The following is a 12,657-nucleotide window of genomic DNA, read 5'->3' on the forward strand; positions in this document are numbered from 1 at the left end:
AGCAAAGTTAGTGAAATACTGCAGGCTTTAACAACACAGCTTACAAATATAAATTTTCCAGAACATCCAGGTTGGCAACAACTCCTTTCTCTCAGCATTGCTTCCATGTCTGAGTTTCATCGCTGTTTTGATGAGCTTAATATTTTCCTCTCTTCAAAACAAGAGGAAGTGTATTGTTTCTTCTGAATGACTTACTGTCACTTGCACTGACTAGCATTCCTAATTTTTGTCTAAGGCTCTTCTGTAATTAGAATTAGGAGTTCAAAATCATGAGAATCTGAGAAAAGAAAAATAAAGCAATTTTACAGTTTTCAGCAACACAGACAGTGCTCCTGGGATGACCTTCCCTCTACTGATTAACTGTGTATGTCACAGTATTCCAAACACATTTTTGCACCGTTTTGATACTCATTTTCCTTGATGTCCTCTTTCTTATGATAAGTTAAAATTTAGCCTCACATTTTTGCAAGGCTTGGATTTTGCTACTTGTACTAGGCAGGAGCTCTCTCTCTACAAAACTAGGCTCAGATTACATCTGAAAGAGCGGGACTATTTAGCTCACACATTTAAAGTCATATCCTGATTTTACAGTGTCACCTGTACAGGACCGAGCCTTGATTGTGACCTCCAACTGTCTTCCAGCCAAGTTTCTCCCAGATTTTATTTCCAGCTATCAACAGTCTTGCTTATCAGGTGGAATTTACTTATTCCATCTCCCTGCTTCAGCAGGAAACTACGTGGAGATTCAGGCTGTTAGCTGTTCCAGAGTGAGAGAGAGAAAGCTTCTGTGGAGACTGGTGCTCAGCAGAGAATGTTGACAGAGGTGTTCTTCACAATACACAGCAGCCAAGCTCTTTAAGAAGCAAAGGAACTGCTTTAAAGTAAAGAATGCATGAGAGAAGAGTTGCATTCCAATACATTTCTCTGTGGAGATACTTGAATTCATGCATAAAACAAAATGTGACAAAATAACTCATAAACTTTGAAACCATGGTAAGCTTAATTCTCAGTATTGGATAATTCTCATTACACAATCTGTCAAAATTATATTAGATTTATTATTAAAAAATACATGTAATATTACTTTGTGTTATATAATATCCTAATAAGTTATGTGTATCATATTATATTTATTGTATTTGTGTATAAAATTTCAATGCAATTAAGAGAAAAAATATATTTAGAAATTTGGGATTTTTTTATTAGCATTTGAAAGCTCTCTATACATACTGGAGTAGTAAAATACGTTGAAATGTGGGGGACTTGGCTCTAATTAAATAATACTTGAGCAGTATGGCAAATAAAAAAATAAGGTATAGAAATTTTTATCTACAAGCTGCTGAAATAGGCATTGGCTCCAGCAAACCCACATGCACTCACAAACTCACTTGCTTTTGAACATCAAAAAAAGATGACTTCTCAAAGTGCTACCAGGGAAAGACTAATGCAGCAAGCTCTTCATTTTCTTATCAATTTATTTGAGGATTATCTGCTGCTAATCTGAAATAGTTTTATATTGAATCAATAGAATAGGCAGCAATGACTACTAGACTAATTTAGACAAAGGCAAAATTTGCTAATCAAAGTGTGCCTTGCTTTTCTGTCAGGTTTAGAGTAAATTTTCTTCATAGAGGCTAGTATGGGTCTGTGTTTTGGATTTGTGCTGAACAGGGGTGATACCAGAGGGAAGTTTTCAATGCATCTGAGCAAGGCTTCAGCAAAGGGCTTTTCTGCTTCTCTTCTGCCCAGCAAGGAGAATAGGGGGAGGCACTGGGGGAAGGAAAGAAGTTGGCACAGGAAACAGTCAGGACAGCAGACTTCAGCTGACCAAAGGAATATCCTAACCATATGGCATTATGCTCAGCAAAAGAAACGAGGGGGAAAATTGAAGGGGTCCTGTGGCTGAGGGTCCAGGCTGAGCATCTGTTGGTTGGTGGTATGCAATAGTATTCTATTGAATCACTTATCTTTCTTGGGTCTTATTTATTCTCTTTGTTAATTTCCTTTCATTACAATTAATTAACATTGTTTTAAATTTATTTTATTTCAATTATTACACTGTTTTTATCTCAACCTACAAGTTTTTTTTTACTTTTAGTCTACCAATTTTTTCCCCTGTGCCAGAAGGGGAGAGAATGAGCAAGTGGCTATGTGAGACTTGGTTGTCAGCTGAGGTTAAACCATGACAAAATGCAGCTGAAACAGCATTGTGGTTGAGAAACTTCTCTTTTCAGCACAAATTCAGATAACTCAAAAATGACATTTTCAAAGGACTGTATGAAAACCTGTAGGGATTTTCTGAGTTAAGACTATGGCATCTGAAAGATATTCGTCGTTTCGTCTGTATCAGTTCAGAAAGCTTTCAGCAGTGAATTGAAGAATGAGAAATACCTTCTTGACACACAACTACCAAATTGTTGTTTGAAGTTTTAAATAAGTCATTCATCCCAAAGCATACTAGCTTACCAAACTATGTCTGTAATGGAAGTCTATATTTCACAAGGCTCAAAACTTGGCTTTTAAATTATAACTTTGAAAACACTTCAGCATCAAAATATCTAAGCAAGAAAAAAGTATATATTTTTTTTCATCCTTTATGAATACAGTGATTCCCTGAACAGACAGAAATATACAAGTGCCAACTTGCAGTTTTGGGAAGAAACAGCACAGCAAAATGTATTTGCAATACTACTTGAGGGTGAACAACGTTATGTAGGTAAGTATTGGAAGAAGAGCTTCATGAGTCCTTTCTTGCTTAGAATTTCCTCAGAAACAGAACACAGGTTTTTTTTAGCCTACTGGCTGTTTGGTTTGTTTTTATTTGGTTTGCTTGGTTTGCTTAATATCAGGTAAGGGTTAAAGACTGGCTTTTCTCAGACATGGAGATTTTGGGTTCAGCCTTTCCTAATTTTTCTTTGACTATATAAATTTACAGAATTGTAGAAGAATAGAAGAATGGTTTGAATCCTTAAGGGGCCTTAAAAATTATCTAGCGCCATCCCCCTGCCATGGGCAGGGACACCTCCAACAAGAACAAATTGCTCAAAATTTTACCCCACCTGGCCTTGAACACTTCCAGGATTTGGGCATCCATTATTTTTTTGGGCAACCTGGCCCAGTGCTTCACGACTCTCACAGTAAAGAATCTCTTCACAACATCTAATATAAAACAGTCCTATTCCAGTCAAAAGCCATAACATCTATCCAGAGTCATCTCTTCTCCAGGCTGAACCCCAAGATGCATCAAAGAATTAACATAATTTTGCAGGGATGTGTGAAAAAGAACTGTACCTTATTTAAATTTTCACATCTAAAACCAACTAGCAATTCATGCTATAGTCCTGCAAAAGATATAAGGCTCCATTCACACACAACAACCTCAATGCAGAGGTTCTCTAAAGTAGAAATTATTACCTCAAAAATTGGGATACTTCCTGATTGGGTCTTGTGGCTGTCTCCCTTCAGACAAAATGTACTACTCTATATTCTTACTGTAAAACAGCCTTTCTTCTGCATGTCTGTACAGGACCAGAGTTTTATGTACTACTTCACTGACTTGACAACCAGAAAGTACAAATATTACAACTTTTCCTTAAAAATTTGTTTTAAAGTGACTATGGAAGGCTTATTTGAAGCAAAGAAATACATTCAATGAATGTAATAGTCTGCTTTTGCAGCTGAAATGTAACCATAAATTCAGTACTGTTTTTACTCCTAATATATGTGTAACAAAATATTTCTATGTGGTTTAGAACTGCTTGTCCTCTTCCCCTCTTTCTCTGATTCTACATCATTTTCTACTTGTAACTTGCTGCCTGATCCATCATACAATGGATACATGACACAAATCACAGTTTGTCTTACTGCTCAAAACTCAAGAATTAACATCTTCCAAAATAATAATTCATAGTGCAATTACCAGTGCAAGAAGTCATATCTTTGTTTCATGTCAATGTTCAAGAACTTTTGTTTCAACATTCACAAAAGACTATGTGAGTAATACTAGTCATACCTTTTGCCCAGAGAGATTAATTTGAATTTTTTATTATGTTATTCATCCCATTTTTTCAGAGTACATCTAGTCTAAAAGCAAAAATAATTAATATATTCTGAAAATTAAGCCTGTGTCTAGGAAACAGAACTTGTAATTACAGCCATATGATTAAATACTATCTTATCAAATGAGTTTAGCTCAGTTGGTTAGAGCACGGTGCTAACAACACCAAGATTGTGAGTTCAACCCCTGTGTAGGCCATTCACTTAAGAGTTGGATTTGATTGTTCAATTCAAAATATTCTGTGATCTCTGAATTGCAAAAAAAAATTCTCTTTTTATTACATGAATTAAGATTCCATGGATGATTCACACTAAATACTTCAGCAAACAGGGACTTTTTTATAATAAATCCATAGTCAAACATCATCTTCAATATGTCCTTGGATTCTTGTCATTGTCATGTCACATAAAAGCAGAAATCAATGTAGAACATAAATCCACTGTTAGATGGAAAAAAAAAGAAGCTGGCCCTTACTTGTTCAGACTTCAGTACCAAGTCAGAGGGCCACTGCACTTCTGCATGTTTGCCAACAGTCTAGTGCACCTCAAGCATTATGCTAGAAATATGGAATTGTTTAAGAAAAATATTCCTCCAAAGCCTTACTCTGCAGTAAAATATATACCTCCTCCATTTTCAATAGACACACACAGATTAGCAGCATGTTGATTTTGTTCTGTTTCCCACCCTGTTTGTGTTTTCCATGCAACACCTTTTTACACAGCAATTTATTAATATGCTATTTGGCATCCTGCTTAGACAGAGAGATTACATCATTGGATTATATAGAGGAAATAATTTTCTTGACCTGTACATTTTTTTTTTCTGTTAGGACAATAAAAAGCTGACAGTACATTTTCTGATACTACTATGCTCATCTCCAGAATCCTTCTCAGGAGTAAGAATACACTCTGTCTTTTATTAACTTCAATTTTAAAAAAAAATTATGATTTTGTTGCACTATCTATAGGAATAAATGGGAATATTATTTGTGCTTTTCAAGTGCTGAAGAAATCATCAGGTATCATTAATAGTGCCTGTATTCAACCACTAATGACTGCAGATTCTTACTCAAGCAAGGAACATTTACATGCAGACTGCAGGAACTAAGCAAGACTTTGTTATGTCTCTGATAAAAGGAATTCATTTGACTGAAGGAAGAGTGACTTTAATTAGCTGTGCAAAAGCCATTAATTCCAATTAATCTTCTCACAGTGTCAAAACCAGAATCCAGAGAGAAAATAAATTGCAATAAATCAATATAACTCTTGCTTCTACCAGGAACAGGTGCTTCCAGAAAGAGGTATGTCTTTTATAGTTGTCTGCATCAAGAAGTATTTAAACAAGACAGTAATTCAATATGCCAACCCTCTCAATGATTTTTATAGACTATTTATAGTTCTCCTGAATTGTTTTTCTGTTAATGGAATGTACTTAACTTAGTATTTCTGAGAAGTATTCCAGTAAGAAATTTACTCAGAATACTCACAAGTAGAACCAAGTTTTATTTTGCAGGGAAAAATGAGGCGTGGATTTACAAGATAGCTTGTTCTATTTGCAAACCTTAGATAAGCACTAACTTGCACTTACTTTTCATGGGACAAATCAAGAAAACTAACCAGTCAACTGATTCTCCAATGTATCTTGAAAAGCTGTCTCAACAAGAAAACTCCTGGGTTTCTTTTAGACAGAACTTTGAAAATCATGACCATGAAATTTTAACCCTTGAGGATTTTCATGCTTCTAGAAGTAGTCCATCAGATCTGTCACGCTTCTCAGATTTCGAGAGCACTCTCTCAAAACCAGCACCAACTTATGCCTAAAAGAAGCCAAAAAAATCAAACCAATATCCTCAGAGGTGTGTCACTGAAATGAAATTAAAAGAGTGGGTAGGTAAGCAAGGGACATCTTCCATGTTTGAGAAATTTTGCATCCATTATTTTGCAATACTTTCCCTGCAAGAATTTTTTCATGCCACACTGCACAAGTGTGTGATGAATGGATAGAGGAAGATACCACTAAGTTTACTTCTCAGGAACAAAGTAAGAAGGAAATAGAGAAATCAAACAAACAAACAAAACCCTCTCCTAGAAAAGAGCCAAAGGAGTTTGGTTTTTTTTGCCCTAGAAGATGAAGAACAAACCTCCAAGTCTTCAAACTGAACTACAAAGCAAAGTTTCACAATGCACAATAATAAACACAACAAAAAATAGAGTTTGGCCTTGGCTTTCTGGTGTGTTTACACAAAACTTTACCACTCACAGCAACCAGACAGGTATCAGCATTAGAATCTGCAAGCACACATTACTCACTAACAGATCTCTGACATCTTCAAGTGTGCTTCCTCCTATTAATGCTGATTTATATAATCACTGAACAGGATGCATTTGAAAAGACCAAAATCAGGTACAAGTGGCAAATTAGTGCTCAGAGACCTGAGTGCACTAATAGGCTTTACTGACCCTGTCCCCCAAGAGCTGCCTGATGCTCTAGGTGGCAGAATGTCTGGCCCACCCCACAGCTGCCCCAAGCCCCCAGCCACTGTGGCACCATGGCAGGACCAGGACACCAGCAGGGAACACCTATGTCAGTCCTCATAGCCAGCCAGTTATCTCCTAATTATCTCCCACTTATTTCCCTATTCTGGTTAATTTTGCCTAATCATAGGCGGGTGTGACCCAGAATATTATTTTATAACCAAAACATCTGTAGTACAATATACAAAGGCTACCCTCAGTAGAATATAATTCAGGATCTGGACAGAATAGACAATATGTTATGAAAAGCTTCAGTTGGAATAAGATAGTAATTTTCCCATCCTTTTATTTTGCATGATGACATTAAAGCATTCTAGAATCATGAATCCTGAGTTGGAAGGTACCTAAAAGGATCATAATAATCCAACTCCTGTCCCTGCAAAGAATCACCTCAAGAATCATACGATGTGCCTGAAAGTGTTGTCTGAATGATTCTTGAACTCTGCCATGCCTCAATTTGTGACCATATCCCTGAGGAACCTGCTGTGGTGCCTCACAAACCACTGGGGAAGAATTTTTTTCTTAGCATCCAACTTTATCTTTCCCTGATACAGTTTCATGCCATTTTCTCATGTGTTATCACTGGGCAACTCAGAGACACTTGAACACATCCAGAGAGATGAGCTTTGTAGGTGTGGATATAGAGTTGCTAACCATATAAATCTTATGAGCAAAACATTGATGACTGACTGCAAAGCCTCTGTCCTTCTTGACATGTGTACCAAAACAGAATTAAAGTCCTCTAAAATTCTAGTCTATAACAAATAATTTTATTAAAAATATATTTAATATACTTTAAAAATATTATACTGGTTTTTTACAAAGTGATTTCTTTTTCCAAGAGAAAATAAACTGCCTTATTTAGATCAGTATCTGTCTAATGTCTTATAATCAAGATGAATGTTCCTGTCTGATGAGGATGAAGCAAGAACTTTTGTTCTTTACAATACCTTCTTAGTGTGATTGTGTATCATGCTTTGTTTTCCCCTAATAAAAATTGTCCTCAATTCAAAATGGCTTTTTGGTATTCAATATTGTTCCATCTTGACCTCTCCCATTTTTAATATATGATTTAGTATCATATTCTGTTGCTTTTAGTATTGAGCAATAACAGCAAAGCTCAGTGATATTCTAAGGGTTTATGATTACATCAATCACCACAGATTCTATTTACCAGGCTAAGAAAAAAGAAAAAAATGAGAATAGAAAAAAGAGACAGAATCAGAGAATCAGACAGCAACTAGCATTTCACTTCAGAAAAAAAATGTTTCCCTGATTTCAGCATGACTCCTAAAAATGAGCAAAAGTAATTGTGGTTTCACTAGGAGAATATGACGGTTTCACTAGGAGAATAAGCAACTAAGCGTCTACAAGTAGCCAGAACAATGAATTAGTGTCTGAAATACAATCTAGCCATGATGACATCCAAGTCATCTAATTATTAATCCCTGATTGGGTAAGAATTTCTAGTCCCTAATTATGTTATTGAGACTTGCCACTGTAAGTCTGTAAGGAAACTGGAAGGTGAGAAACTTTTTAGTCATCTGTAAAGGAACACACATATGTTGAGAAATGTGAAATCCACCACTAAGTGTTGGATGGAAAAATCATATTAGAATTATTTTCATCACCAGAAAGGGAGCAGAGAATTCATTATCAAAGAAAAATTTGGGGTTTTAAGCTACTTGAGAAATACTTTACGTCATAAACAGCTCTTCTGCACACAAAAAAAATTCTGCAGTATTCCAGGGCAACACCCAAAAAATTAATTCAGGCTATGCACAGGTGACTCTCAGTGTAATTTCTAGTATTTCTAATACATTTTGTTAGAAAGATTGAAATTTTTTCCTGTTCAATCTTTGGCATAAATGACTAATTTAATTGATGAATTTAAAAATAAATTAAAATAAATAAAAAGTTTTCCAGTTTGAAGACACTAATACTGTTCACAACTGCAAGATATTGACAATTACAAAAATATCCGAATTTACTGGTATATGAGATCAGCAATTCTTCCCAGATTTATAGAATGAGATGAAAACTTTAATATAAACTCACATTTGTAACTTATCACAATGAAATTATTTATACAACAGCACTGAAATTCTTCCATATGGATAGTTACATTTTGATCATTATAAACTGTATGGAATGACAGACCTGAACTTAATATTTGCAGCATAAGGGCTAATGTCCCTGAATGAGTTACTGCTTTTAATTTTTTTCTAATAATATACCAATGGTTTAAAGTCTTCTCAGATTGATTTTTATTTCCTCCTTCTCTTTTCCCAGGCTGCATTATGTTTGTATTTCTCAATACGAGACTAAAAGATACAGATGTGTTGAGCAAATGTATAATAGGGGACTCCAACAGCATTCATCCTTAGCTTCTGTAACTGTTGCAGTCCATAGACCTTATACCCCTTATCCACCTTCCTTTCTTCTGCAACAGCACACAAATCTGAATTATGGTATTTAAAAAGGAGGAAAAAAATAGAAAATTATCTCAAATCTCGAACTATCCCACAATTTATGACATCAGCTTAATCTTGAACTGTCTTAGAACTAAAAAAAATCTCATTGATCTATGTTCTTACTTACACTAAATTATGAATTAGAATTTTATCTACAGTGCTCATTACTCAAAATTGCCTCTAAACATCACATGTTGTACCAGGCTATACAGATGAGTAAATATGCATGCAAACTTTTTCCTCAATAGATCCAATAAAAACTGTGCACTGTTTGTTTATGGTGGAAATCTGCTCAAGGCTGGGAGAGCTCAGAAAAAATAAAATCTACATCCATAAATTATTATAAATCTGTGGATTTGCAGTGAACATTTCACAAATTATATTTCAATAGTTTTGAAATACTCTAGTTCTTACCTTCATAAACCTACCCAGGTTCATTATTTCCATAAAGAATTCAACTCAGATTTCAGCAGTATTTCTCTCCGTTGAGACTATTTCCTCCAGCTGAATATATGTAGCTGATTTATTTTCATGTGTGTCATCTGCTCTGAGGATATGTCAGCACTATCCAGAGTGACAAAGAGGTTTTTTTTTTAATGAAGGTTCAGTTCTTGGCTTTACACAAGAAAACTCTTCTACTTTCAATGTAGCAAAACCTATATGTTTTGGAAATTGTGATGACAATTATGGGAAATTACTATGGCTATATAGTCATTTATAGCTGTCATGTATACCTATTCAGTGAGAAAGTAACAGATTTTTTTTTCTCTTTTTAATTGTTCAATAATAACTTATTCTTACATGTAAAAAAGTTACAGACGACTTTTACAAGTAATAATTTATATTCATCTCTCTACTTATATTAGTGCAATTGATGTTCTCATGGTAAAATTTTGTTTCCGTATAACTAAAAGAAAAGACAAAATAAGCCCCTAGATTCTTATTTGAGATATTATTGAGGATTTATGGTTAAAAAAATTCTCGACTCTTCCAAAATACTCTTCATATTGTTTTAATCCCTTGAGCTCCTTATTCTTTCCATCATGAATTGGGGCATTACCTTTGGCAATACTTTGTTACTAAGCATCTTCATGCAATACAGATGTTCTAGTGTTGTCATTTATCTATTCCTTATTCCTCTCCCCTTCTTGTCTGGGGCTCCTAAAACATAATTTCTTTTCTCTTCTCCTGCTGTCTCTGACTGTACATCACTTAAGATGTCATTTGAGCAAAAACACTCCTAAAATGTAGGGCTGAGCACCAGACTCTTCCAGAGTTCCGTGATTTATCTTAACACTGTTCATGCCAAATTTAGCATCTTAAATTTAAATTGGCTATATGTCAATATTCTAGGTATTTCTCAAGTAATATTTAAGAACACCTAATTCTTTGACGCAGTCAACCATTTTGTTTTGTTTTCCCAGCATTCAAAAGGCAAACATATCTGGATAAACATTTTTGAAATTATATTGTTAAATCTGGGCATACAGTGAAAGTTCCCTGACTACCTCGCAAGATCATAGGATTTTAAACAAAGAGCATGTTTTAGAAAGGTACTTCAAGATACTGCTATGATAACAAATTTCTAGCAAGAAATATATTGCTATCAGTTTCTTTTCAGACTTTAACAATGTCAGGTAGTTTATATATCTTCCAGAGAAGACCACAAATCACTCTGAGTCTAAACTCGTTACAGTTAAATTGAATTCCCCCAAAGCTTTAAAAGAGAATCACAGGACATACAAATGACAGAGAGAAAGAAACAGATTAACACTCCCCATACATGTATTATACAACCCACACTGACACAGAAAACAGTACTTCCAGATGGATACAGATACCATACCATAAAGATATCACAATTAGTCATGATTAGCCAAAGTATGCTGTAAATCTGAGCTGCTCATGTCCCTCAAAGAAAACTTAAATGAATTTAATGTTTAAACCATTTAAAAAGAGCAAGACAAGGTATTTTTATTTCTGTGTTTGGGTGATGGTTAGTGAAGGATAATATACAAATACTGAAACTCTGGTACCAGCTATCAGCAGCATCTATGTTGAGATTTCTTCACTAATATCCAGCACTACAGTGAGTGTGAGCAGAATTGGTATGCTATTCCTGTCTGAATAGCTTGCTGCTCTGCCTCTTTCTCTCAGCATTTGCTTTACACGCTAAAGCATGAATATTTTGTGCAATAGTCTTGGTGAAAGCTAAGTTGAAGAGCTTAGAAGCTAAGTGCTAATGGAGTGTGGAAAATATGTGGTAATTTGTTCTCTATGTTCCTTGTTATAGGAAGGACACAGGCAAGCGGTCTACACAGAAGGCTATGAATGGATTATGTAAGGCAAAAGTTAGTGCTTTCCCTTACCTTTGCACCTTCTCAAAATAGTACGGCTGCAGAATGACTGGTGGCCAGCAACACTAAAAGTTAGAGGGCTATACAACCACAATAACAAAAAAAAAACAAAACGCCCACCAAAAGTTAATTAGAAAGCACTTGAAAAAATCAACTTGTTAATCAGATGGGACTAATGATGTTCATGCTGGGAGAGGAAGGGAAATAAGTTAAATAAGCCAGAAAGCTATAGGTCAGGCTGCTTATATTTGATTGCTAGAAAGTCCAGAAATGTTAATCAAGCAAATCATTCATACTTACCTGAAAGGCAATGAGGTAGAAGAAATTATTGCTAAAGTCTGGTAAAAACAAAGTGTTTAACTTTTTCATGCAGGAGAAGATAGCTGTCTCACTCTCCACAGGACTGACTTGTCACCTTGCCCCCAATCTCTTTTGTCATTTTTGGAGGAACAACAAGAAAAAAATGGTTCTACAGACACATGTAAATTAAGCCAGAACTTAGTTGTTTTAACTTTGGAACAAAATGTCTAGATATGTTAGAGAAAAATTTGAAATAAATGGGCAGGAGATCTTTCTCCTTTTTAATGCCTTTATTAAAAAGAATCAGCTCAGGTGGGAGAAATCGACGGGTTGCGCCCACGTTGCTCCCAGGCGTGGCACCCAGGCGTGGCACGGGGGAGGAGGGTGATGCAGCTTTGTCCGCTGGTCTGCAGGCAGAGCTGAGGATTCCGTCCCCACGGGAGAGTAGCAGATTCCTGGCTTTTTTGTCTAACACCCCGGGGCGTCTCTTTAATCAGCATCTTTTCAGGTTAGGGTGAGAAGCAAAAAGGATCCAAGGCTCCCATCCTTAGACGTCACGTAGGTCACTTGTTGACTCGTAATTTTAGGGGTTTTTCCTGTAAAAACTGTAAAACTGTAAAAATTCGGGGCGCAATGCATTTCTCATCTGCATACTGGCTCTGATGTCACTGCTATTCTCTTTGTACTTGGAGGGTCTGTCCTGGTGTCTGTCCCTGGCAAGCGGCCAGCATCAGGGGAACAATGGTTAATCACCAGCCATTAACAGGTAATTGAAGAGCTCCTCTTTAGTAGTGAAACTAAAGAGGTCTGACTGGTCTGACTTGTTTTTAACTCTGCAACTAAAAAAAATACAACTTTCTATTCATAACAAATTTATCAATGCCTTCATGTCAAAGGAATGGAATACAGAATTTATTAAGAATTTTCTGGAGCTC

The 12,657-nt window shown here is 35.7% G+C and overlaps 1 long non-coding RNA gene across 1 annotated transcript; it reads right to left on the reverse strand.

Annotated features, from left to right (window-relative positions):
- Nucleotides 1–402: 402 nt before the first annotated feature.
- Nucleotides 403–11,962, reverse strand: LOC135289604 (uncharacterized). Its single transcript, XR_010352373.1, has 3 exons — nucleotides 11,723–11,962; nucleotides 9,480–9,629; nucleotides 403–874 (listed from the first exon to the last, which is right to left on the reverse strand). It is a non-coding gene; the product is annotated as an uncharacterized LOC135289604 (long non-coding RNA).
- Between the last annotated feature and the right edge of the window lie 695 nt (nucleotides 11,963–12,657).

The sequence above is a fragment of the Passer domesticus genome, chromosome Z (assembly GCF_036417665.1).
Source record: "Passer domesticus isolate bPasDom1 chromosome Z, bPasDom1.hap1, whole genome shotgun sequence".
Lineage (NCBI taxonomy): Eukaryota > Metazoa > Chordata > Aves > Passeriformes > Passeridae > Passer > Passer domesticus.